A 26,803-nucleotide genomic window follows, 5' to 3' on the forward strand; every position below is an offset into this window, starting at 1 on the left:
TTTCAAAGTAATGTATTTCAACAGAATTTGTTCGTGTGTACAATATGTTTTGTGTTTAACTGAGGGGACATAACTCAGGAGCCAGTAATCCAGGAATAGGGTATTTTGATGTGATATATTATTACAGGTTCAGTTTCAATGGAAGCCATAGTGTTCTCCAAACCATTCTGTTTTTGATACCTGCCCTTAACCTAGTAGTTTCTGATGTGGAAAACAGTGATGATACATATCAAAGAAAATCCAAGGGACAATCTTTGCTGGCCATTTGTTTATTCTTTTATTTTTTTATGGCCAGCATAGGACCCTATCCTGGCTCTTCAACTTGACAGTGTAGCACCTTCCATTTTACTCATTACAAACTACTTGGTCAAGGTTAGGTATTAAAAACGAGGTGGTTAATGTTAGAAAATGCATGTAAAATCTCCAACCTTATCATAAACGTTGGTAGTCACCATGGTAGTCAAGACAATTAAGAAGAAGCTTGCCGCTTCCCCCGATGTTTGCACATAATTTTCAAGCATTATGTGCCTCCAGCAAGTAATGTGGTGTGAAGAGGTTGTGGCAATTTCACATATTCCTGTGAGTTCAGGATGAAACTGTCAGGGTGGGATTCAACGCATTTACAAGTCCAACCAAAGCCTTATTGCCTGCAGGTGATAATCCATAGAGAGGGGCAGAGAGGGAAAGAGTGTGTGATGGCGTAAGAAAAGAATTAGCCAGAGGCTAATTGTCTTGCTTGGACCTCATATCTCATAGCCGTGTACCCACTATAACACACAAACGCATCAAAATGATAGGCTATAGTAACTGTTAAGTAAGTGTTAATGCAGTATTTTTTTTTTCGTTGCTCTTTTACAAGAATTTTATTGCCAAAATCTGCACAAGAGCTTCAAATGCTGAGAGCACACTGCTCAGTGAACATACTGAATAACTCTTTGTGTTTACATCACTCTCTCTGCTGTGACTCTCCATGCAGGACAGCCAAAGGCAAAGTTCTTTTATTTTTTTTGTAAGATGCATCAGTTACTGCTTTTCCTTGGGCTGTTGGGGGAAATGGACCATACCCCAAATTTGCATTGAAATATGAGAAGACGTGGTGCCAAACAACGGAAAGCAAAATGCATCCAAATGAGAAAGAACAATGACAAAAAGTAACAAACTTGCAAAGAAAAATGAAGAAGACATTTACGCAGCTGTTAACTTTTTTGGTGTAGACCAAGATAAGAAAATGCAGAGGTCTGAGTTATATCTATTATATAGCAAGGGCAGTGAGGACGCTTTCATGGTGAGTGGCATTAAACATTATTGAAAAGTGTAAGTCACTGGACTCACCTTGACAGGCTCTCCCTGACTTCAAACTCCACATCTGAAATCATTAGGAGTCTTACTCACAGCAACAGCTTTAAAAATATGACTTTTTTTTCTTTTTTTATTACAATAAAATGCATCAAATCAAGGTCTGACTAATAGTGTTGGTCCCGCTTTGCGTTACTGATGTGAGAACAAAGAAATCGCACGTGTGAATTAATGGCCTGTCCTTCAGCTGATGCAGTGTCAAAGCATGACAGTTCACTCACTGACATCATTTGAGAGAGGGAGCATTTCATCATTAACCGGACCTTCACGGAGACCCTGAACTTCGCAGAGAGGGCATGGAGAAAGACAGAAGAGGGCTGAGAGAAGAAGGTTAGTGGGAGGGGATGAGTATGGGATTGATGAGAGAGAAGACGTAGAGGAAAGAGGGAGCTGTGAGTGGGCAGTTTTGTCAAACCAATTGTTAATTGGTTTGTATTTAATCCTTCTCATAGATCATAGCTAGATCCCTTATTTACATATTAAAATTAACCATCTGTGTCACGTCCATGGGGTTTCCCCATGTTTTTTCATTTTTATTTTTTATCATGTTTTAGGTTTATGTCTTGGTTTTTTGAGTTCATGTTTTGCCATTGTTTTTCCCCTCACCTCCCATGCCGGTCATTAGTTGTCACTCATGTCACCTTTTTTTCATTGTCCCCAGCTGCACTCAGTCACCAATCACTCTCAGTTCACAATTTATTTCCATGTTCCTCTTTCAGTTTGTGATTTCTTTCCCTGATCTCACCATTCCCTTGCCCATGTCATGTCATGTCATGTCATGTCATAGTTAAATTCATGTCTTTATCCTATAGTTTAGTATTGTTATCTGGCTTAGCTGGGCTTTTTGATTTGTCTTAAAGTTGTAAATAAACCAAGTTTGCTTTCTCATCTCTTGAGTCCGCATCCGTGTCCTGCCAACCTACCAAATTCTGACAATCTGTTTGTACTTTAGTCTCAAATAAGTTCTGGAAAATGTACAGAAAATACCTATAGTTGCTATAGTATGAACAGTTTTGGGTTTTTTTTCAACAAATTGTTGTCGAGCAGCGGCACCAAATGCAAGCTGGTTGTTTCCTCAGGAGAGCGGGCTGCATCTTAAAGTTATAGGTAATATCATTAGGCTTTAATGCACATCCCCCATGTGCCCAGAAACTGTGTTCTATATTAAATTGATTTTTAATTTTCAGAAAACCATTTGCTTTGTACGATGGCTAGACATATAGGATGTGCTGTGTTGCTGATCTCTGCCCAAGGTCAGTGTCCAATATAAGAAAAGAGACTTGCTGGTAGGTGTGAGGGGAGTACCGATGCTGTCAGTTTTACAAAACAGAGGCTCAGTGTTGCACTCTGTTCTTCTTGTGTATCAAGAGACTTTCTCTCTGGCTAATAAATAGCTATTTTAGGGCACTTTGACAGCAGAACTGTTTGGTCTGCTTTAAACGACCAGTGTTCGTTTCCTCAGATAGTCCTCTTCCTTTGTGAAAGCTCATCCGAACAAGCGAACTCTGGTCTGAAAATCTTTTATAAAACCAAAGAAGATAACTCCGCCACAACAGTCAAAGCAACACTTGAATATTTTAATAATACTAACAGTTGCTCCCACGTACTGGGATTTATGTACAGTCACCAGTAAAATATTCAACCCCCTTTGCATGGATTCCCCATGATAAGTAATTACTGGTTTTTGAACTACAATATATTCATTACTGCAGACCCTCATCGCAGCTTAATGTTAAGTGTGGTCAAATTCCCATTCCAGAACAGTCATACCAATCCTTGGTATTTTCTCTTGCTTTTTTTTTCCTTAACCACATGGTGTTTTCCTACAGTGTCAGGGAAAAGAGCTTTGGAAAAAAAACAATAAGAAGTGATTTTTCTTTTTTTTTTGACAATTCGACCAAGCCCCCAGAAACAGTTCTGGGCCACTCAGCATAGTGGATAAAACACAAGTTCAACAGCTGCCCTCATCATATGATACACAAATGCTCAAAATAGTCTTCCGTATACTCAGTTATATAAAAAAAAAAATTTGTAGAATAAAATCTTGGCGATATTCCCGGGCAAACCGACTCTCTTCCTGTTTGTCTGAGAAGGATGGCCCCACCATGTGCCACATTGCCTTTGGGACTCTCTGACAGAAATGGCTTTATTCCAGAAAGGCTTTAAAAATATGGTGTTGAAAATGTGAAGGGGTCTATTTTTTTTATTCTCTTAGCACATCTAACCTTGTATTTTCGTTGTCTAACACTAACCAAACTGTGTCAGAAAAATGGAAACAAGAAGTCATCCAAATTTGTTAGAATGGCTTCGGCTAAAATTCAAACCCAAGCCATGTGGTCATATCAGCCTCATGAATTCATCAACCACAGTTTGCTTATCACTTTAACTTTTTTGCTCCGCATAAAAACTCAGCCAACTTCCAAAAGCCTTTCAACAAACCCTGAGGTCTAACTTCTCCGAGCAGCACATACTCTATGGGCCCAGAGTTGTAAAGTCATGCAAAAGATCTCCACTGAGTAGCTTTCCTTTAAATGAATGACGTGCTGATCTTGTCATTCAGTCTGTTATTATGCTTTCCAGAATACATTTGGTGTCTTGAATATGTCCAGAAACTTTAAGTTTTTTATGCAATAGCATTGTGGAAAGAATGTAAATATTCAGTCGCACCTATAAAGATTTGCTAGTGTAATTTAAAAGATAAGTCATGCAACTACTGCGTATTGAAACCTCGGTACTCAAGTTGTCATATTCAGAGACCTTTGGCTGTCAGCTTGATAATTCACGTCTCCCAGCTTTGATTATGCGTGGCAGCTTTACCGGCCTTTGCCAACAGATCTGGCTTTACTCCATACGCCATCCACACTCAGGAAGCCGAACAGCCTGACAGCCAACAGTGCAACTTTAGAATGCAATGCCGTTCCCATCCCTGGGAGGTCAACACAATGTTTCAGCGGCTTAGTGTTTGAGAGGAAGGCAAAGCAGCAGCTTTATGTCATGAACAGCCTTTTGAGTGAGGAAAGAGAGGGAGCGAGTATGGAGAGGAAAAAGAAAATGTGACATCTGAAGATTGCCTGCAGCTGACCAGCGCAGAGGGATTTAGAAAACATGCTATTTAAACTGCAAGCATTTTTTTTCCCTTTCACCAGGCGCTAAAGAAAAGTGCAGCAGGCAGTCAATCCTTTGAGCTTATCACAAGTAACCAAAGTTGCTCACTTTGCTTTCTCCATCCGCTGCTCTTTTGAGTCACAGACACGCAGAGAAAACCACAAAACCACCACTTATTGCCTCTCAACACACTTCTCTCCCCCTGTTTCATATTTTTAGACTTAATATTAACCTTCACTACATCTGAACTGAACTTTTGATAGCTTGCAAAGAACCATCCAGTTGCAGGACATATAAAATCTTATTAGGCAAACATAATGAAGGAGGCCATGAGGAGAAAGTTGGGGCATTTTCCTGGCCCTGCCTCAGGTATTACACACCAACAAGCCTGGTTTCAGTTTGAGTACAGGCATGACAAATATGTGGGGATGTATCTGTTTTGGAGATTGAGATGGAACATCTCTCTCTTTCTCACACTCTGCTGACATTGCGCTGTCTGCCTCTGAGGTGCTGTTTACACATACCCGGGTATTTTGATAAACGAAGACCTTTCCCTTCGTTTGTGCCTTTCGTTTATACACAAACGGAGTTTTTTCCTCCGAAAACGAAGCTAAAAAAAAACTCCGGCAAAAGTGGAGATTTTTTAAAAACTCCGTTTAGCGTTTGTGTGTAAACTGGCTGAAAGAGACAAAAACGGAGTTTTGGGAATGGAATGAGGAGTTGTCGTCATAGTACAGAGCCCCGCCCCTATCCGCCATGTTGGCAGGATGCTAGCGTGAAAACGCCATTCTCTCCGTCCATTGTTTATCTGGCAAGCATGGAGGTACTAGCAGCATTTCTGTTGTTGAGAGCTATACTCGCTTGTGTGATTTTGAAAATTACAGTCATACAATGTATTGAACAACAAAGACATTTTTCACGGCTTTAGCAGTTTTATAGTCCAGCGCAACGTGTAAAAGTAGCTCAGTCTCGCTGTCAGTCCACACACACGAGCCTGGCGCCATATTTTCTTCTTGAAAAGGATCCGGAAGTTCTTCCTGTCAGTGGTTCTCTATTAGGCTTCTGATTGGCTTGTGTGGAATTCTCATTGTTCTAACACTGCCACCGTCAGGCTTGGCGTAATTTAACAGCTCTTGATAGCGTATTTATGCGGATCAATGTAGACGTGTTTTTTTTTTAAAAATGGGGCTGTGTGCACCTAGTTTTTTTTGCAAACGAAGGTTAGAAAATATGCGTTTATTAAAATACCCGGGTATGTGTAACAACAGCACCTGAGTCACCAGAAGTGCCAAATAAGTGGCAAAAGTAATGAGAAGGCGAAGATACCAACACCTTACCAGGGAGAGCTAGTGAGAGGCCTTCAGCAGCCTTAGCAGAAGTTGAAACTATTTCTTCTATTTAACACCACTACCATCACTATGTCTGTCTTCTATGTGAGCAGCTGTCCAGGGGAGCACACAGAGCAGGTTTGCTCAGAGAATCCTGAGACAGCAAAAGGAATGACTGACATCACTACAGGCAAAGACACTGTAGAGCAGAAAGAACACTGGGGAAAGTTGGAACCAACTAGGAGGGGAATGGCTTTGATGAACTTCTTGTGAGTGCTCCCATTTATGAATCATTCAAAAAAACATAGTGGGAACTTGCTGACAAAAATGCAATCCAGCTTTTTTCAGGGATGTGACTCAGGGGAAGGCTTCTTCAAACATTTGTATGTAGCATAAGCATCATATTCTAAGGTAGAGTAAACAGTGAAATCAAACCGATTTTTTTGTTTTAATTCACTAATGCCTCCAACTCCACTGCAGATCATGTGGTTTTATTGATTTCTTGAGGTGATAACAAGACCATCAGGATGCAAACAGTGTCATTACTGTATATAAAGTGTCCGGGTAAGGCGTCATCACTCTGTTCCTGATGCAGCTAGCTTCAGCGTGACTGTAGTTAGCAACCAAACTACTTGATGCTTTGGGAAGCTACAAGCCGGTGTGAGATTCAATTTGGCAGCATTTAGCTGAATTTCAGCAGACAATATAAATTTATCTAGCTTCCTTTAGTCCTCTGTCACATAAATAGACACTTTTAAAGCTTCCTCTCCGTGCCATCACACCCCCTACAAATGTTTTTAAAAAGATTGTAGCTTGGAATTCTGAGTTGTTTCAGGCCTTCTTCATACTGTTTTCTTCCCATCATTCTAGCTCAGGTTGATCTTTGTGTCACTATCCTTCAAAAACAATGCTGTTGCATTTTTTTTTTTTTGACAAATTCCCACCTGGCCTTTTATTAATAAGGCTTATGAATAATTTGCACCTAGTGGTGAAACCTCTTTCTTTGTTCTCAAAGTCTTATCTTTGTGGGAGACTTCGATAATGATGTGTCCACCTCCTGGAGAGTGTTCTTCACTTGGCTGGATGCAGTGAGGGCTTTTTCTTTACCATGAAAGGATCCTGTGATCATCCACCACTCCTGCCTTCTGTGGACGTCCGGGCTTTTTTGTGATGCCAAACTCACCAGTGTGTTGTTTTTTTTTTGTTGTTTTTTTTCCCCACAACTTATGAACTTATCGGATGGGTTTGTTTTGTTTTTGAAGCCTAAGGGTAGCACGTTTCACTTGCCTAGAGAGCATGTTGTGACTTCACAGCAAAATCTTCCCGAATTAATGTCTCACTCAGACAACTCCAGACTTTTTGGCTGCTTAACAGATGAAGAAATAACTGAAGAATAACACATTCTTTTCTGTTATATGTCTTTTAAGTCAACTATCATTTTGATTATCTGAAAAACAAGGCTCTACAGATTAAACAGCTGTATTTCCTACATCCCTCCTCCAATTCTGATCTAATGTTTAATATGTTTTCATAAACAGCTCAAATAAAAATTGTGTCAGTCTCCAAATATATCCTGGCTTAACTGACATATGCATCATGAGTCAGAAACCCATCCAGCTCACCCAGTCTATGTTTGTATTGTCCACAAACTGAGTACCTGTTTACCTGATCTGTCAAGCTGGGTGGTTTTTACAGGCTGTTCATGATGATTTGAATCTGTTTTATATAATTTCACAAGTTAATGAATAACAAGATTTAGAGAAAGTGAATTTTGATTAGGTCAGTAATTAGAAAAGGACAACAGAACATCAGCTGGGAAAATAATAAATAACTAGATGGGGTACTATAAAAGCACTCATTTTGACACACTTCTCTGTTAAACTTAGCACTACATTATGTAACTGTTACTGTGGGATAGAAATGTATAGCTAATGTAATTATGAGGGATGGTCTTCCTCATTGTGTTCATTGCCATTTCACATCACATATTATCAGGTGTTCTCCCTATTGTACTTCCATCAGGCCTGCCTCTGTCCTCTCCTGGGTATGAGCATGTCCTTTGTTTCACACTGCTGTGTCCACCAATGCTGAGGTCTTCTCCCTCCGGATTCCGCCTCTCTCTTCAGAGTTCTTTATTAAAAATCCAGACTTGGCCTCTGGGAGCCTTTCGCTATCTTTCCTCTCCTCTTTCTTCCTGTGCTCTTTCCTTTTTAAACACACACGGGGCAAAGGTGGGACTTTCTTCCTGGTTGGTTCAGGAATGAACTCTTCACATTTTTCAGGAACAAGAACCAATTACCGTAATAAGACTAAAATTCCCCGGCTGAACCATAACTCATCACTTCATTTCTATTTCTTTAGTCTGCCTCAGCCTACATATATGATTAAGGGTCTCATATGGATTGAGCCCTGTAGAAATTAATCACTGCTCTCAGAAATGGTTGTACCGTAGAGATGCTTATGATTACAGAGCACCGTAAACTCACTGTATTTAAGCCCTGACAGGCTTTTTGATTGTAATCAAAGTTTATTGCTGCACTTTAATTCATGAAGTCTATCTGCACATGCATTGCCTGGCCAGCCAAGCATTAGACAGGGCCAGAGATATCGGATGATGCACTGTGTTGCCACTGAATCGCAAGCACCCTGTTGCTATGTATAGGCTCAGAGTACTCAGAAGAATGAATTTTGAGAGTGTAAGATGGATGTCTACTGTCGGGCAACAGCATGGGTGAATCATGAGCACTACTATTTTCACCCATCTAAATTTCCACTTGAACATTCCCTGTTGCATGGGGCACCTGTTTTCACCAGTGTTTTTATTTTTCCAATAACCTTGCAGGTTGAGGAATGAGTGATTGAGTCTTTTTATTTCAACCGGTTTGACATTTGACTTTGTGCTGCCAGAGCAGCTAATGAAACAAGGAGGACTGTCGCTCCATGACATAGTGCTCATCATTTTATTGTGGTGAAATGTTTACAACTTGATAAGCCCAAACAGCTTGAGGTCACAGAGAAGCAGAATCCATTTATGTAACAGTGAGACTCAGTCCTTGGTGCCCTTTGACAGACGCTGACACTGAATCACAATGACGTGGGAGATAATGAAACATCTTGCAGTAGAACGTTGGGCTTATTTTCTGCGCAGTTCAAAAATATGTTGATTTCATTGCCAAATGCTACCTCTCACTTTGTGTTGTGTCTCTCTTGGTCATGTGCTTGCACCAAAATCACATTATCGTTCTCTGCAGCTTCTGCATTTAGTCCAATATTTGGCTCAGTAGCTCTGGGAAAACACACTGGCTTCAAGAAAAGCATGTCAACCAACAGGCTTATTTTTCTCTCTGATCTTCCCTAATGAGAGTTGGCATGGTCTCTAATAATGATGTGTTTTGGGTACATGTGCATCCACTATGTTGGAACTTGGGAATATAGTACTTTAGGTGACCACTCTGTCTGCAGCTCTATTAGCTATTAACCTCAGTGCAACTCAGGTGAACACAAAATGAGTTCAGCAAGTCGGAGAGATTTCCCATCGGCCCAGAATTCATTGCCACCAGTCGAGCTAAAAGCTTGTAGGAACATAGCAGACATATGCTCATATGGCATAGTTTGACTAGGAAAATAAAATGATGCTGAGGAAATTGTCACGGCGACAAAAGTGGATCCTGCTGTATCAAACCTTACATAATAATTCAGGCTAATAACTAAAGGCAGCCTCTAATTAACTTGTCGTTATTTCGCTCTATGTCTGATGAGCAGTCTTTTGCTTGCTCTCAAACAACTCCCAACGCAGAGTATTTTCATTCTAAAAACATTCAAAACCGTCCCTTATTAGATATATGGCGCGCTTTAAACACAAATCTTTAAAGCTCCTGCTTGCTCCAATTCATGATAGGCGTGTCTCCGTTCCTTTGGGGTGCAGTCCTGGAGCGGTGGCACCCTCCTAATGCCAAAAATATCTCATGCTCCCCCTCCCCAATGCATGGGCATGAATAAGGCAGGACTAATGCTCATTGCTAGAACTGTTAGAGGGGACTGTCATTATTTTCAGCTTCAGTTATAACACAATTACACTTCTATGAGTCTGAGCTGCCACTTCTCTTCCTCCATCATTCTCTCTCCATCAGGGATTGTTTGAATCATCCATGAATGATGCTGAGTAGCTCGCAAGTGATTTCTCCTCCAACACAAGTTTTGGGGTAGTATTGTTTGAAAATCTAAACTTAGAAATGGCTTATTAGTAAAACCATTTTTGTAATGATGAGGGGATGCTAGTTTTGAGACAAGACATAAGAATCAGTGAGTTTTGAGTCATGATAAATGCTTCAGATTTGATTTCTTTTGTCAGGAAATTCACTCTGTGCCTCTGAGAGGCGAAATGTGCACAGTCTTTTGTTGCCACTGAGTGTGTTCAATCAATTCATGTCCCGTGGTAAGATAACCTCAGGAGGAAATGGTCAGGCCTGTGTTTGATAACTAGCATCAGTGGGATCTAGGCTAATAGTGTGTACCATGCCTTCACCCTAAAGCCTCCCACTTCCTTGAAGTGTCATTATAACAACCTAACGGCTGGGTCCAGAGTGGATGTCTGGAGACACTAATTCCTCACTGTGGGGTAAGGTTTGTGGCAGGAATTGAACAATGGAGCCATGGATGATGGATGTGTGGCATGGCTCATGACACCAGATGTGTTTAACTCACATGTAATACCCTGTTTTTCCTACACTAACATGCAGATGACATTTCTGAATCTGAAACTGAATTGGGCCTGTTTTTGTGTATATTCAAAAATACAGTAAGCTGCAGTGTTCTAATATCATACCCATTTAGTAGCACCAGGGTTACAAGAGCTTTCAGAGAGTATGTGTGATACTTAATATAGGTTCTCTCTAAAATACAGCGCACTCTGAAAGCAAGCCTCAGTTACTGTTCATTCTAAAAAGCAAACGATTCATCACTGTCTCCCTGCACAGGCCCTTTGTATGGGTTATTCAACCTGTGATATCTCCTCCTGTCACAAAGAAGATCTCCCACAACTGTTAAAATCTCCCTAGCACTTATCTTCCAAGCATCTGAGCTGCAACAAATGAACACCAGCAGACAGCTGAGAACGTTTTTAATTAACATGTTGATGGCTGACTGAGGAGACGGCTGTTACAGTGTGCTCTCATTTTTGCTGTCAAATTAAAAGAGGTTGATTTGTGTTTTTTAGTTGAATGATGACACAAGCGGCAAGGCCGCATTGAGAAACAGATTTCAGCTTTTCAAAACTGTGGTGACAACTTCAGTTATCTATCTCAGGCTGATGAAACAGCATTACCTCTTGATGAAATAACAGAATTCACAGTTCGAATGAGAGTAAGAAAACAGCAAAAGCAAAGGTCAAGACAGCGCCCTTTGGTATTGACTTTGTCCAGATTTAGCTGGTGACCTCAAAGTATTTTTTCAATATTAAGGGAAACCCTATAAACATCTTAATTAGTACCAGCACCATTTAACTTAATTTCCCCATATACAGCAGCTCTGTGGACCTTGACTGCCTCAGTAAATGTTGCACAGCCACAGCCAGTATTTACAAATCCATTCCTCGTAATCTGCTTATGATCAAGTTCTGCACTAACATTCCACGAGGACTCACTGGGTGATGCCCCGCTCACTTTGAGAGTGCACAACATTAATAACTTCGGGTAATTAGTTATTATCTATTGCCTTTATCTGATAAACAAAGCCTGTGTTATTAGCAGTGTGCTGAACATGCATCAATTAAATCACAACCTCTCATTGTTCACGTTCAGGCGGCATTAAAGTACGACAAGTGAAACATAATTAGGTATTAAATTGTATTAAATTGACCATTGAGTGAAACAGATGAGCTGCATGTTTCACATATCATATGTTAATCCATGCAGAACACCAATAATCCATCATGAACATGCTTGGCTGCATGCTTGTCTCACCATGTGTCGTGTTAATTTATCCGTGTTTTGCTCTTTTATGCTCCTTTTCTCTACACAAAACACTGCAAGACAGTACAGCATTTGTTCTCATTTACAGAAGGATCACATAGTCTCCCACAGACTTCCCTGAGCGCAACAGTTTGTTGATTCTGGATTGTGCCTGCAAATATTGAACACTTTGTGATTCATATTCTCCCTGACTTGTGTAATCTCTCTGACAAAGAACAAGAAGCAAAAAAGGAAAACAGCCAGCGAGGCTGAAAAAGCTCCAGAATCGGTTTTGTTCCTTTTTCGATTCTGATCCCCAGCGCTCCTGGAGTAATTGTTGTGGGCTCATTTATTTGCACTGTGTGTGCACATTGTCAAATCTCAGGCCTCAAGGACAAGAATTAAAGGCCCATCAGGGAGCAATAAGATGCAATGATGCGGTTGTTACTCTGTGGGGTTCGCCTTGCTGGATGCAGATGTGAGAGTGGGAAGAATGTCACAGACACTTTTACTGATCTCAGTCAGAGAGCAGATCGTTTGAATTGGTAAATAGTGAAAAATCCACACGTACACAGATTTTGTTGTGAGAATATTTTATTGTACGATGGACACTGAAATGACTGCCAGAGCGGGACTGGGCATATTATTTTTGAATTGGCTTTATATGAATGAATTGGATTATTTTGAAAATAATTATGATTACAATGAATCGAACTCCAATTGGCTTGGATTGGACTATACTATTTAAGTGCCTTAAGATGGCATTTGTTGTAATTTGGCACTATATAAATAAAACTGAATTGAATTAAATTTATTATTTAATTTAAAACGGCAATTTTGACTTGCACAAGTTATAGATCCGTAATTAATGCAATTATACATTTTGTATCTTCCTGAGAACTTGCAATCATTTTTTTTCTTGTGTGGGGGGACATGAGTCTAAGATAACCACTGATAGCCATTTGCTCCTATCGACCACATGCAAATAGAGTTTTGAGCACTGAAACCAAACTTTGTGGTTTGTATTTTGTTTGGATCAATCAAGTCCACCACAAGGAAGAGATAATGAAAACTAAATGAATAACGTTCTGTAACTTTTTTCTTACAGTCACAATGATTTTATCCAAAAAGATTCTAAACAACAAAATATTATTTTCTTCAGTCTCCAGCTGTGTGACAGCCTCCACGTGGTCATTATATACAACAACTGTGTCTCAGTTCATAACTTTCATCACACCTGTATACCATGTTAGCATATTAATTTTAGTGATGATTTAATCCATCATTTTCCTCATTAAACTATTTGAAATTTTAAAATATATATTTAGGAAAATAAAAGTTACCTATTCCTGATCTTCTTAATCAAAATACAAAAAAAAAAGATAAATCAGAATAAAAGGCTAAGAGCCAGCCAAGAAAAATGAACATGCCAGCGGTGGAATTAGTGCATTAGAGGCATTTTACTTTATAACAAATATCATTCATAGCAAAAATCAGTATAGTTTCTCAGTATTTTTCTGTTTCATCATTTAAGCAGATAGTTGTCTAGATGCCAGTTCATCCTCACATTTTAGACTGTGGCATCCAAATTGACTTGAGCAAGCCCAGCCACTGCAGACCGCAGACTGAGGACCATGGCCTCAGGCTTTATGGCTACTAATTGTCATCCCTGCTGCTTGGTTGACAAACAGCCCCAGTGCCTACTGGAGTTATTAGCTCGATAAAGTCAACAGTATCATATTATCACCACAAAAAGCAAAGATGCAATCTCAAGCTGACCGAAGTGGTATCCCACAGGCCCTTGTATGTGCCTAGAAATTTTGTCGATAAAAGTTATGAACTGAACCAATGATAAAGGTCCAAAATCCACTTGAAATGAGTCTGACTTACTCCCAGCAATGTGAACCAAAATTTGGTTGTCCAGGAACTGAATGGCCCGCAAACAAGAGACCTCATACCCGCATTGCAAACTGCATTCTTTCTCCTAAATCTGAAATTCGACTTCCTGCCAGGCTCAGACCTCAACATATCTGGGGGGATTAGATTAGAGGATTCAAAGGAAATGCCCAAATTTGGGTAAAGGAAGGAACAGGAAGGGCATATAAGATGGGATGGTACGTGTCAGCCTGCCATATTGATTTTTCAGAACAACAGACTTCTAAGCTTCAAGCCCTGAAACTTGGTCACAGCTCGTTGCTGATGTCACTGTCCCAACCTCGCCACAGACTGTATGTGGCCCCGGGCAAAGGCTAACACTCTGGTCCTGGCTATAATGGGCTTCCGCTTTGTTTCTAAGCAACCTCTGGCTCAAAAGCTTGGAGGAAATGAGGGAAGTGGGTGGATGGATGTTTTCAGTGTTATTGGTTCGACTTTAAGGGTTTGCTTCTGATGCAGTTATGTCAGATACACCTTTTCCAGTGATGTTAAACTTCAGAGGATACTTGAAATGTATCGCATCCCAGCCACGATGTATGCCTAAGTATTCAAAATCATCTCTGTCAGAAGCTTAAAAAATTAATTTAGGACTGATTTGCCAAGCAGTGAAAATTAATCGTATACTTAAAGGTCAATTTTTATTGGAAAACTATTACAAAGGAGAGTAGTCATATTCTCTACCTCCCATGTCAGTTTGTATTGTGATGACTCGAGTAACCGCAAGCTGCTGTTGCTGAACGGCGACCTGTCATTCACCTCCTTTCTTTCACCTACAGTAAGCCTGCCACTCTCAATCTGACATCACACAGGTTACCACACACAGCTGTATATGTGCGAGCCAGTCTGACGTGATGAATTACTCCTGCTCACCTCACAGAGATCCAAAAAACAGCTTGTTTACGAGATTCAGTGGAAGAAGCTGCAGCAGGACCCCTGGGGGTGAGAATAAAAATAGTGTGATGTGGGGACCTCAGCTGAAAATGGCTGACGTTGGCCTGTCAGCAATCATTCTGAACACCTGCTGTCAATATGTTTTCTCTGCCCCTGCGTGTTTCTCTCAGTCTTCCTCACTCCAGCATTAAACGACAGTTGACAGCCACAGTCCTGAAATTCAATCCCCCCCGGCTGTTCTCGAAGCCAGTATCCATGTTTTCCATGTCTCCTTTCATCTCATTACAGCTCTCTCTGATGGATCTTGGTCGTGGGGGGTGGGGTGGTGGGCACTCAATCAGCCCACCCTCTCCATTGAATTATTATGGGGATCATGTGTTTTTAGTGACTGCCTGGGGAAGCAAATGAAAGCCACCCTGGACTCAAAAGAGTGCTTAAGCACAAATGTTGACAATTAAAGTGGCTTTAGTGTACATCTCTGATCTACATAACTCTTTTCAAGCAGATGTTTATTAAAGTCTCATATGACATGTAACAAGCAAAGCAGCAGCTAAGCTTATTTATTAGTGATCATGTTGGGCAAATCAATATTTGGTGTGATCACACTTTTCCTTTCAAACTGCTGTTGGTCCACTTGCACAAATTTAGCTTACAATTGTTAGATTTTCCAAGATTCATCAAAAACTTGCTCCACATTTCTGTTTATACTGTCTAAGTGTCTCTTGTCTCTCCAGGTAAGACCAGACTGACTCCATCCTCTGTGGGTTCGTTCCATCTGTCATTATGACTGCCTTTAAGCTTATTATCACCTTGTTATCATCGGCCTCCCTGATGGTGATGCATCATAGTTTCAACTCTAAAGCTGTGAAACTCCTAAAACCTCTGCACTCCAGTGCATAAGTATCAGGTGGCCTTTTGTTCTGGAAGCTTTCTCATCTTTGGAAGGTCATTTTTGGACCACCATCAGTCTGTCATTGATGGGTGTTCTCATTAATATGAATACTTTGACTTCAGCTTGTTTATTTAGGAGTTGGTTAATCAGATGAAACCTGCTAGAAAAGATCAATCGAGGTGAAGTGCAGAGGAACAGAATAAATGTTGGATAAGTCTCATCGTGTTGTCATACAGGTTATGCTTTTGAAAATGCCATACACGTGTTTGCACAAAACAATTCTATCAAACCTAGAGATTTATCAAATAAAATTGGAATAAACTTAAATGAATTTATTCATTAAGAGACTAATTCAGACTGCAGATTAAACACGGATGCATAAATCACTACAATGTTACCTTAAATATCCTCTATGCTAAAAAACAATTGTATTATGTTTATGCCCCCTCGTACAGATTCATATCTGTGCAGAGAATATCACTAAAGCATGCTGTTTACATTAACACAAAAGTTGAGAGATTTTAAATACTAACCACACTTACCATTTGAATTTGTCTGCTCGTTGGTATTTCTGGTGCACAGCAGTATCCTCATCTGAGACTCAATTTGACTGTGGCTCAGACATATAAGTAGCAATTTCTCTGAATTCTTTTTTTTTGTGGACCAATGCAGGTTAAGAGAGCTTTTTTCTCTGTTTGTTTCATTTCTCCAAACAGAAAAAATATTAGTCGTAGCAGTATTTTTAAAACATGTACTTTAAAACATGCCTAGTGGGGACCTTTCAGGAGTTAATGTTGAATCTTCTCAATAGGGCAGAGGTAAATGCTGTAATAGCAATAAAAACACATAATTTACCTTCACACCAGTGATAATAGCAGCAGCTCATCACTACAAAAACAAGAAGGGCTATTTCTGCTGTTTGGCTGCGCCAGCATTAGCTGGTATAGTTTCCGTGTGTTGTGTTTAGAGTCATCATGGGCTTTTTCAGATTCACTTCCTCCATTTCACTGCAGTGAAATTAGGCCAGTAAAACACTGGAACAGGCACTTAAACTAATTATATTTACTCTCCATACCCAGGGTCTCCTCCACTCTCCTGAGCAATGTGCAACCTTTCTCTGTCTGAATCAGCACGCAGTGCTGTTGTTTTTGTTGATGTAGCAAACTCAGCTGATATGAAGATCATCCACAACGTAATTAATCAATTACCTTATCAGCGGAACCCTTCACATATACTTACGTTTTATGATCTGATTTTGCTCAGATTAACATCACAGCAAATCCTTCGACACACGAGATGACTTTGTGCCTCTAATGTGTCTGCTGACGCTGGATAAAAAAGCAAATACTAGACAAGGATCTGACACGGGCTGGCGGTATCGCTGCCATCTCCAAAAAGTCATTATGACCAGCCCCTACCCTCCTCTCCCCTCATCTCGGCTGTGGTCTGCAGAGAGGAAAATTACGTTTTCAGTTGTCTTGTCCATACTGCGGACTGTGGTTGCCTGCTTGGTTCCTGCAGTGTTTTCAAAACCAGATTTTTGACGAAGGTGTGAACCTACTTGTCTGTCAGAAAACATGAGATGTTTACCGGAGAGTCGATGCACTTGATGGACCTGCTGCTGTTTTTTTTTTTTTTTTATGTGACCCCTGCAAACAAACAATGTGACAGTGTCTGATAATTCCTATTTTGCCCCAGAACCCCTCAGTGGCAGCAAAAACAACAAAAGATGTGAACTTCAGAGCGCGTTGCTAGAGCAACAGTAGTTCTGAGGCTTCCTCTAACAAGTTGCCTGGGAATGCAGTCCTGGTTGTTACATAAGATGGGACTTTCTCTCTTTCTCTCTCACACACACTCACAGGGCTTTTCCGGTGGCAAAATTTCACATTCAGCATGATTTATTCATAGCTGAATAGCTCCTTTGGATTTATGATTCCACTGTGAAAATGCAAACCCATGCAATCAACCACGCTTTGCATGAGTTTGCGTGGGGCATTGTTGGACTTCAAGTCCCGTTTCTGTGTTAATGTAAATAGGACTTTGAAAGACTTAGATTGGGGAAATCAATGGTTGAATAAGAAATTATTCAAAGAAAGCGAGACTATTTGGCAACGTTGTGATGTTGTGTGGAATTAAATTCCACTGCTGAATATGAGGTGTGCTTTGTTTTTATTGTAAGCATTAAAGTGTCCAATTCCAAATATCGAATAGGAAGCACAAACTTGAGATGCACAAAAACCTTAAGTCTTGTCACTCCGGGAGGAACAAAGAACGATGATCTTGACACTTTGTTAAATTTTTCTCTGTCACCTATTGTTCCATTCCCTCTTTGACTGGCAGAAAGAAAGGGAGCTGAGGAGCGCTGAGCGCAGCCGAGATAACACACTTCATCATTAGCTGACTCACGATAAGTATTCAGACATTCAGCTGCTTCTCCTTATCGTCCCACTATAATCTCTTTGCAGCTAAATACTTTAGTATGGGAACGTTCAACTTGCCACACTGTAGGTGAAATTGGGTGTTGTAGAAGAGAAATTGCTATTTTACATTTATTTTGAATAGTCTAATCATTTTTGAAGAGATTAGCAGAGGTTGATGGACTTTTCCTCAGAGCTCGGGGATATAAGCATGCATTGTTATAGCTTCTTTTCTCTCTATCAGAATCGTTTTACAATTTCCTGCACCTGTTACCTCCTAAGACTCTCCCTTAACATACAGCCTCACACAATCTGTCTTCTCATGAGTGTTGCTGTTGTTTACACAAACTCAATAGGCAATACCCACTTGTGGCCTCTATATTCTCTTTACTCTGATCTATCCCTGCATGCTCTCAGGCAAACCTCCACCCTGCTGGGAGAAGGATGGTGGGATGTAGGCTTTGATTGTTATGGAAGGGTGGGAGTGGGGGGTCTCTCTCCCGCAGTCATTTTTAACACCCAGACAGCACTTTCAGGTGTGGAACCACAATCGCATGCGGCTTGGTGCAACCGGAACTAATAGAGGCTCCAGTACGACAGTCCAAACATGTGTACCGTGCACTTTAAATGCAGCACCAATACTATTTGGTGCATGCTTCCATGCTGGTGCTTTAAAGAGGTGTAAATAAAACTACATGCTTCTACTCAAGTGAAAGTACGGTTACTATTATCTTCTCTGTCCTTGCAGGCATGTCTTTTTATTTTATTTCTGACAACCTTTATGAAACAGAGTGCTTGAACTTAAATCCGAATGTGAAATAAACACAACACATTTTTTTTAGATTGAATAAAAATTTGGATATAATTACCCTGTGAAACATCGGCTAACCTGCAGGTCAACACCACAGATAAACCTGAAATGACATGGCTACAGTTAATGGACTTCCGCATGCATTCACAGGTTGGATTGAGTCTTTTTGTAGGGCTCTATCGCCACATCCATCCTTTCCATGTCACTCTATCCTGTTCAGGTAAAGCTGGGCCATCAGCTGGACTCTAGGGGATGCTGTTAGAATTTGTCCCATGCCATATTTGTGCAGAAGACCATTACAATGGTTGTCTCTGAACGTCTCCTACAATGTGACATAGGAGCACCATTTTGCAGCCATGACTCTTTCTTAACCCTTGAACACTAATATACATGTTTGTAACACCAACACTAACATCGGGTGTGTTTCAGCCAATATAATATACGCCCCAAAAAATACTTCTCATCAAAATGTATTAAAATAACTGTTAGCTCGATTCTTTCATTGGAAGCTCAAGAACAAGCCAGAGTAATCTCAAGTGAAATAATGTATTTATTGGTGGTCACACGTGAAGTATGTCAGCGCTGGGCCCGGTGGAACAGAGCTCTCGCAGGAAATCCATCAGACCGAGCCTCGATTTCTGGGTACATTTTGTATTTATATGACTCATTATTTTACATAGGTTGGACTTACACTCGACCGAGTATGATTGGATATGAGTAGGTTCAACATGCTTCGTCATATTCTCTGGATAAGCCAAACAATGTGTGTGTGTGAATCTTGCACCTGCTTTCCCAGGCTAATTGTTTTGTCTCACTATGCTTGGATCATTTAAGGTCATATATCGTGTGCATCGTGGAAAAGTAGAGCTAAGAACAAAGCCAATTTTAACAATAACAATACATGGAAAACTGAAGTACTGTACTTTTATTTCCAGCTGTTCAACACCTCATAAAAGGAAAAAAAGGGTACCATGGGGGACCCAATAAAAAGGCTCGAAAATTTGCAAGATTTGTAAGATATGGGAATCGTTAACAAGGTTAATAAAAGTAAATAGACAAATAATGCAGCTGGGGACTTGTTCTTTGGTCCACCCATTCCTGGGACATGTGCATTGCATGGGTGAAAATCCCCCAACGTTAGTGATCTAGGGTTAATGGTCATCTTTCCTCTGGGATGGGCTTTAAGGGGAGCGTACAATCTGTGCCTGTATAACACTGGGTAACAAGTTTGTTGCTTTAGTTGTGTTTGAGGATCAACTGGCTCTTAAAATCTGCCTCTTGAAAGGATTGCCATTTTCTCTATGACCAGTTTCATCTGAACTTTACTGAGATCCAGGAGATAGATTAATTCTTTATTTTTCACATTTATCCGTGATCCCAATGCTTTTTTCCTTTCTGTTTGTCTGCTTATGCTTAACTGTGCCAAAACATCAAAGGCAAATTCCCTATATGTGAAAACCTTATAATAAGAAGAATTCTGACACTTATTTGGATTGACAGAAAAACAGGTCATGTACAGAAAAAATAAATCTACTTCCTCATTAGTTACTTCCAGCTCTATTTAGATAAAACATGTTGTTCTTAAATGCTGTGCAGCAACATGTTGGAGTTGCTAATCCTTCTGCTAAGACTTTCTATTCTGGTTTTGGGATGGAGGCTGATTACTTGTTTCATTTACAAATTGAGAAGGTTATTATTTTAAGACTGGGCTCCAGTGTCAGATCATTGGCTGGAGTAGACATAATTTCTTAATATCCATGATTAGACATGCAAGACAAACAATAATAAAAAGAAAATCATGCATGTTATGTTTTAACTGGTGGCAAATCTCATCAACTAGTTCAGAAAAGCATATGTATCTATTAGAGGGATAAAACGTGGTCTGATCTGATCTATTTACAAGTGAAATTCATGTGACACTGACCCTTTTAAATGCAACGGCATACATTTCCAGTTTGGTGTAAGGCTAATTATGGTAAGTGTGTGCACAGTCATTTGAACATACATGTGCACATATTACACATGCAGCTCTGACACTGTTATGCAACATACTCTGTGTTTTCATGCCTCAGTATTCCGTGTGGGTCATAGCAGCCGTCATGAAAAGACCAGTTCGTTTCTGGCATTTTGATTGAAACAGTCAGCCAGAGACAAATTGCCTTTTAATGAAAAAAAAATTCACTGAAAACACATTAGCTGGCAGTTGTTCTTTCAGTTAGCTATGCATTGCATTAGCAAGTAAAAAGCTTTTGGGTTAGTTTCAGCTTATGTGTCACACTTGAAAAGTGTTCACGAGTTTCTCACCGCTGTCACCTGGATGGACAAGTGAGAAGGATATCTGCCAACGACGTGAGCCAGGTCCTTATTTCGTTCAGAGCTGTTGAGGTGGATATAACAAGCCTTGCAAAGCTGACAGACTTGCTACTTTGTCTGTCAACTCCTTCTCAAACCAAATAGCTCAGACAATTGCTGATTTACCCAGGGGGGTTAGGGCACAAGTCCCTTTCCTTTGGCTTTTTATAGAAAGGCCAACATTCTGTAAAAATCTGCACTTAACCTCTTGCAGTTGAATAAGAAAGCTGCTTAATCAATTTGTTTTTCTTAGAAAATGGGTGTTATGACTTAAAAGTGATAGTTCGGAGTAGATTCACCCTAGGGTCATTTGAACCGTGACATCCAGCCAAGTAGCCCACCCGAAGTTTTTTCGATCTTGGCTGAACATCAGCTGAGTTACTGAGTTATCCCGAATAGCTTAGTACAAGCGCTAATGGAACCTGGCAGTATCTCCAAAATTACCACACTAAAATCACATGCAATGACACCAAACTTCTACAGTAGTACAAATGTGGTCTGTACTCACAAAACGGTGCATTTGGAAGTTTGTACATAGTCCAGGAGTTTATTATTATCAACACAAGCCTAATAGCTTCTGTGCTGCTAAAGCTGTGTCGACGTCACTTCCTTGATCTGGGAGCTTCAATGTAAGATGAGGGTTGATCTACTACTGTGGACAACAAAGCAAGGCTGCTCAATTTCTCCATTGATAAAATAAATTCACAACTCTACAACATAAAAATTCATAAAAAAAATCATGTAGAATATAGCATATACTTTGTTGTCTACAGTAGTAGATCAACCCTCATCTTACTTTGAAGCTCCCAGATCAAGGAAGTGACGTCGATGCAGCTTTAGCAGCAGAGAAGCTATTAGGCTTGTGTTGATAATAATAAACTCCTGGACTATGTACAAACTTCCAAATGCATCGTTTTGTGAGTACAGACCATATTTGTACTACTGTAGAAGTTTGGTGTCATGGCATGTGATTTTAGTGTGGTAATTTTGGAGATACTGCCAGGTTCCATTAGCGCTTGTACTAAGCTATTCGGGATAACTCAGTAACTCAGCTGATGTTCAGCCAAGATCGAAAAAACTTCGGGTGGGCTACTTGGCTGGACGTCACGGTTCAAATGACCCTAGGGTGAATCTACTCCAAACCATCACTTTAACTCTGGCCAATTGGATGTGACGCTGCTGGATAAAGGTGTTAAAACATTTTTATCATTGCTAAGAACATCAAATGCATTTTTTTCTCTTCCTTTGTGTATTATTGAATTTTGATTTCTAAACTTTAAGCACTAAACTAAAATTCGTAACTAAAATTCCCATAGCAGATACTTTGACATAATTTGGTCCTCATATAGCCTTGACATGTCTCTCAAAATAAGTGTAAAAAAAATATTTTCTACAATTTTCAAAATACTTCTGCAATTTCTCATTGTTGTGGCATTGATGTGTAGTTAAAGCAGCAAGCAGCCACATTGAAGTACTAAAACTCTTTGTAGCGTTTGATGCCACACAGTTTTACAGCAGATACTTTTGCTGATGCAAAACCATAAAGACTGTCTCTCATCTGTTGCCTCAGTGTCAAAATTCACACTTACCTTCTTCCAAATCCTCTCTGAAACAGCATCGTGGTTGTGTGGTTAGCTAGAATGCTAACACTGGCAAGTCTGAAGGTCGCATCCCTTTGATCTCTCAGTCTTGTGCAGGGCTTTATTATCTTTCAACTTTGTTTTCAACTCCAGTTAGAGTGAGAGCCAAGGGAAGAGTGGGAGCTGTCAGTGATACTCAGTGAAGATCTAGTGCTATTTAAATGCTAATGTGTTAAGAGGAGCAAAACGACCTTTACTCACACTCTGCACGCGGGCGGAGCAGAGCGGCAACACAAAACAGAAGCCCTTAATAAATGAGCCTCTTCCTCTGACTCGTGGCGTCAGAGGAAGGCGTGTTTATCACAGTCGAGCCTGGGGGGCTTTAACAACATCATGTGTAAAGTTGGACATGATTGAATGATTGTAAAATGCGCATGCACAAAGTCATCACTGTGGAAAAAGTCCATCACAGTGGTGAATTGCCTCACTTTTTACCCTATAGACAACATCATTAAGCATCCCTATGCTGTCTTTTCTTAAAATGATCATATTTTCTTTCACGTCTTCTTCTGCGCAGTCCGTACTGCTACATGTTGTGCTAAATTGTCATGAGATTTTAAAATTCACCATCCTTCCTAGTGGTCCATCTAAGCAGTTGGCACCCATTCCAGTAAGCCAATAATGTGATGGCAGGTGCTGGTTCGGTGTAAAAACAACAAGACCTCTTCATGCCCACAGATGTCACTCATACTTGTCTCCCTGTCTGCTGAGTACTTGCCAGGGCGATGCACACTCCGTGCTGAGTGCTGTACAAATATTAAATAAGCTTCAAAACATTTCTCCAACATTTCGTATTTTCTATCGTGGCTCTACTCTTTATTTCCTTGCCATGTTAAATTCTGTCTCAGCTGCGGAAGAGGTGAAAAAGACCAAAGGGAGATGAGGGGCGGATGAGTCTGTCATCTGTCGTATAATCCCAGGAAGTGCCACAACTCTGTGGGTAGATAATTTATTCAGTGCAGCTCCCGGAGTACCTCAGGGGATAGTCAGACGTCAAAGAAAGGCCTCGGAGTAAGACAGTGACATAACATCAGACAGAAATGTAGCATCACATCGATCAATAATGTACCGTCACCCCTCCGCTACAACTTCCTGGAGCAGTGAACAAGTCAGACAAAGCAAATTCAAATGATCTTACCTGTTTAAATACTTTCATTCGTAACATTTTTCTGATTGGTATTTTCAGCTTAGTTATGTGCACACCCACAAAACCCTGAGGGAAAATGTCTAATTTTTTTCCCCCTCTCACAGGCTCGGAGTGGCCTGGATTAATTTTACATCAGGCTGCCAAATCAAAATTTTCAGATGTTATAAGACTAGTAAACAACGAGAATTTGCTTACATCTAAACAGATGGAGGACCGCAGCAACAGAGGAGCATGGTTTGCGCCATTGGGGTTGAGATCTTCGACCTCATTAAAAAAGAAGTTTGAAAGTTTGACTAAATTTCATCCAGTTGCCAAGAACATCCACCCATAGTTACAGTACAGAAAACCATTCTCATAATTTAACACAGCTTTCTTTTTTCTTTTTTTTAAGTGAGATGTTCTCAGAGCTACTAACAGACTAATCAAGAGGAAAAGTCCTCCTCATAGAGTGTGCACACTGTACTATATGAATTTTCTTGTTTGTAACCTGTAACTTTTACATCAGAATGAAGGTTTTACGTTTTTGTTTGGATTTAGAGCCATTACTTTTGCTGTCACTTTGCCATTTCCATAACAAAAAAAGTACAATGCATAAATGTTCTGGTTATGCTGACCTCAATGAGTTCCGGTCATTAAAGTGACCCAAGTGGGAGCCACTTACAAAAGACAGAGGTGAGTCTGGTCTCACAGAATTGCATGAAATGTCCACGACCTCTCAGCAAAGCGTCACATGATAGTGTCACATAATGTGTTAAAATCACTTGTTGGCACCATGGAAGCACTGTCAAGTGGAAAGTCAGTGAGAAGCTTTGTTGTTTTGGACCCACAGATTTCCTGGTTCAGGAAGCGGTATTGTAAGGTTCCATCAAAAGGTCTACTTTCAGAGTAAAGAGGTGTGTCGTGGCAGGGCTCAAACACAGAACTTTCATTTGTGTAACTGGGACTGGTGTCCCAAATGAGAACTTTATTTGTGAATCTTGCCTTATTGCTCTTTTGCTTTTTAGACTTTGTTTAGTAAGTTTAGGTCCCAAAACAAGATGGTTTTGCTGAGGAAATGATCATAGTTTGGACAATGGTTGTCATAAAAAACCAGAGTAAGTCATTGAATGAAGTCCATGCGAACACTGCAACCTTTTTAGACCCAGGTTGATGCTTTACAGTTAATCATGAGAGAGAGGTCAAATTCCACCATTTTTATGACTCCTGGACAGTCTTTTCGGACTGGAAGCTGATGTGGCTTTAATTTTACGGAACAGCAGCACTACAATCTGCGTAAAATGATCAAATGTAATTCAGTTTGTGTATTAACCAATTGGAATGAGTCAGTCACAAGAAACTGGTCTTCTGGAGGTGTTTCACTGACACTGAGCACTTTTACGTCTGGGCGTCTGGGTTTCTCTGCTCAAGCTGGTCCCCCCGCAACCCGATCCCCGGACAAGCGGAAGATGATGGATGGATGGATGGATGGATGAGCACTTTTACATGATACAAGAAAAAAAAACTATGTTAATTAGACTTAAATCTGTACTTAAAAAATGTAAACATGTTAGTCTGACCTTCTTGGCAATACGTGGTCACTTGAAGCATCTCGCTGTCTCACTCTGCTTTGATAAAGTCCTTTTAGAACTTCAGTGTTATCTGACAAAATCACCCTTTAGGTAACTTAAAAAACAATGTCTGCAGTGAATTCAGTTATACTTACATGTACGATGATCTCCCAGAGAGAAAGTTAGAAGCAGCGGAATGGTTGGAACATTTTCTCACACAGTCTACAGCATTATGGTGTCAGACACTGTTCAGTCAAAACTCTCCTCCTTAGCATGTGTCCTGGGACGAGGATGGTGGTCTAATTAAAATGGCACATTCAAGCTGAAACCATAGCTTGACTCAACTCTGCATGTAACATTAGTGACTGGCAATTGCTCATTGGACTACCAGAATAATCATAGTTGAAGTGGCCATTGGGTTAATGATATTTATACTGAATCAGGTTTACTATTATATTTTTAGATCTCATTGAGGTGTCAATACATTGATGCACTTTAAGAGTGCCAAAGGTTTTGTCTAAAACCTCACTCCCTCTTTCTCTCCCCTCCCACTGTAGCTCATAAAGACTCTCCTTCACTTTATGGGGGTACATCTGGAGTGCAAGTGCCCGAGTTTATGAGGCGTATCATTCGCAGGCAAGTGAGCTTAGCTTTGTCTGTTTGTTTTCAATTTCAGAAGACAGGGTACAGATAACTTTGAAATGGAACCACAGTGAGCTTTCCTACCTAAATATTCAGCTTCCGATGGAGTACAAGGCAATGGGAAAAGCTGCTAAAAGAGGCAGTCAGAGTTATCCATATTTTAAGAAGTACTCATAATCCAAGTCATTTTCTAAGACTTTAAACATCTTAAAGATCTTTTGTCGTGATGTAATTTAATTTGGAAAACATTTGTTGGCTATTGTAGCAGATGGCTCATAAAGTAGGGAGAGCGCTGTGATAAATACTTTCTTTTTTTCCTAGTTTATGTCACATTGCGACAGAATATCGGTTATATATGAGATCCTAACTCAAACAGAGGGCAGAAATCAGAGTGGGAGGAGACGGAATTGAAGTACAGAGATAATGTAAACCTTTCCTCTGATTTAGCTAAATACATTGAAATATGGTGGTGGTTTGTTTGCCCTTGGTGACCGATCATGCAAATTGGTTTTTAATCTTAGAATACATGACCAACAGAAAGAGATTGAGGGGGGGGGGCCACATTTGGTGATCACCTTCCAAGGACTCCTATCAGGCTGTACGCCTCGCAGCACTCTCCTCGAGGCTTTGACGGATGACACCAGCACCACAGAGTGATAGGCTATTATTTCACTTTGCATTGGATGAATGGCAATGTGGGCTTCTACATGTCTCCCTGTTTTGCCTGCTCCTCTCTTTTATGTGTTCACTTCTTTTTTCCTTTTTCCTTACAACAGTATGCCATGACAAATG

At 40.3% G+C, this 26,803-nt stretch overlaps 1 protein-coding gene across 5 annotated transcripts in view; it reads left to right on the plus strand.

Moving 5' to 3' along the window:
- The window catches only part of dlgap2a (discs, large (Drosophila) homolog-associated protein 2a), a 124,016-nt gene that overhangs the window by 35,387 nt on the left and 61,826 nt on the right, over positions 1–26,803 (plus strand). The window lies entirely within an intron of this gene.

The sequence above is a fragment of the Odontesthes bonariensis genome, chromosome 17 (genome assembly GCF_027942865.1).
Source record: "Odontesthes bonariensis isolate fOdoBon6 chromosome 17, fOdoBon6.hap1, whole genome shotgun sequence".
Taxonomy (NCBI): domain Eukaryota; kingdom Metazoa; phylum Chordata; class Actinopteri; order Atheriniformes; family Atherinopsidae; genus Odontesthes; species Odontesthes bonariensis.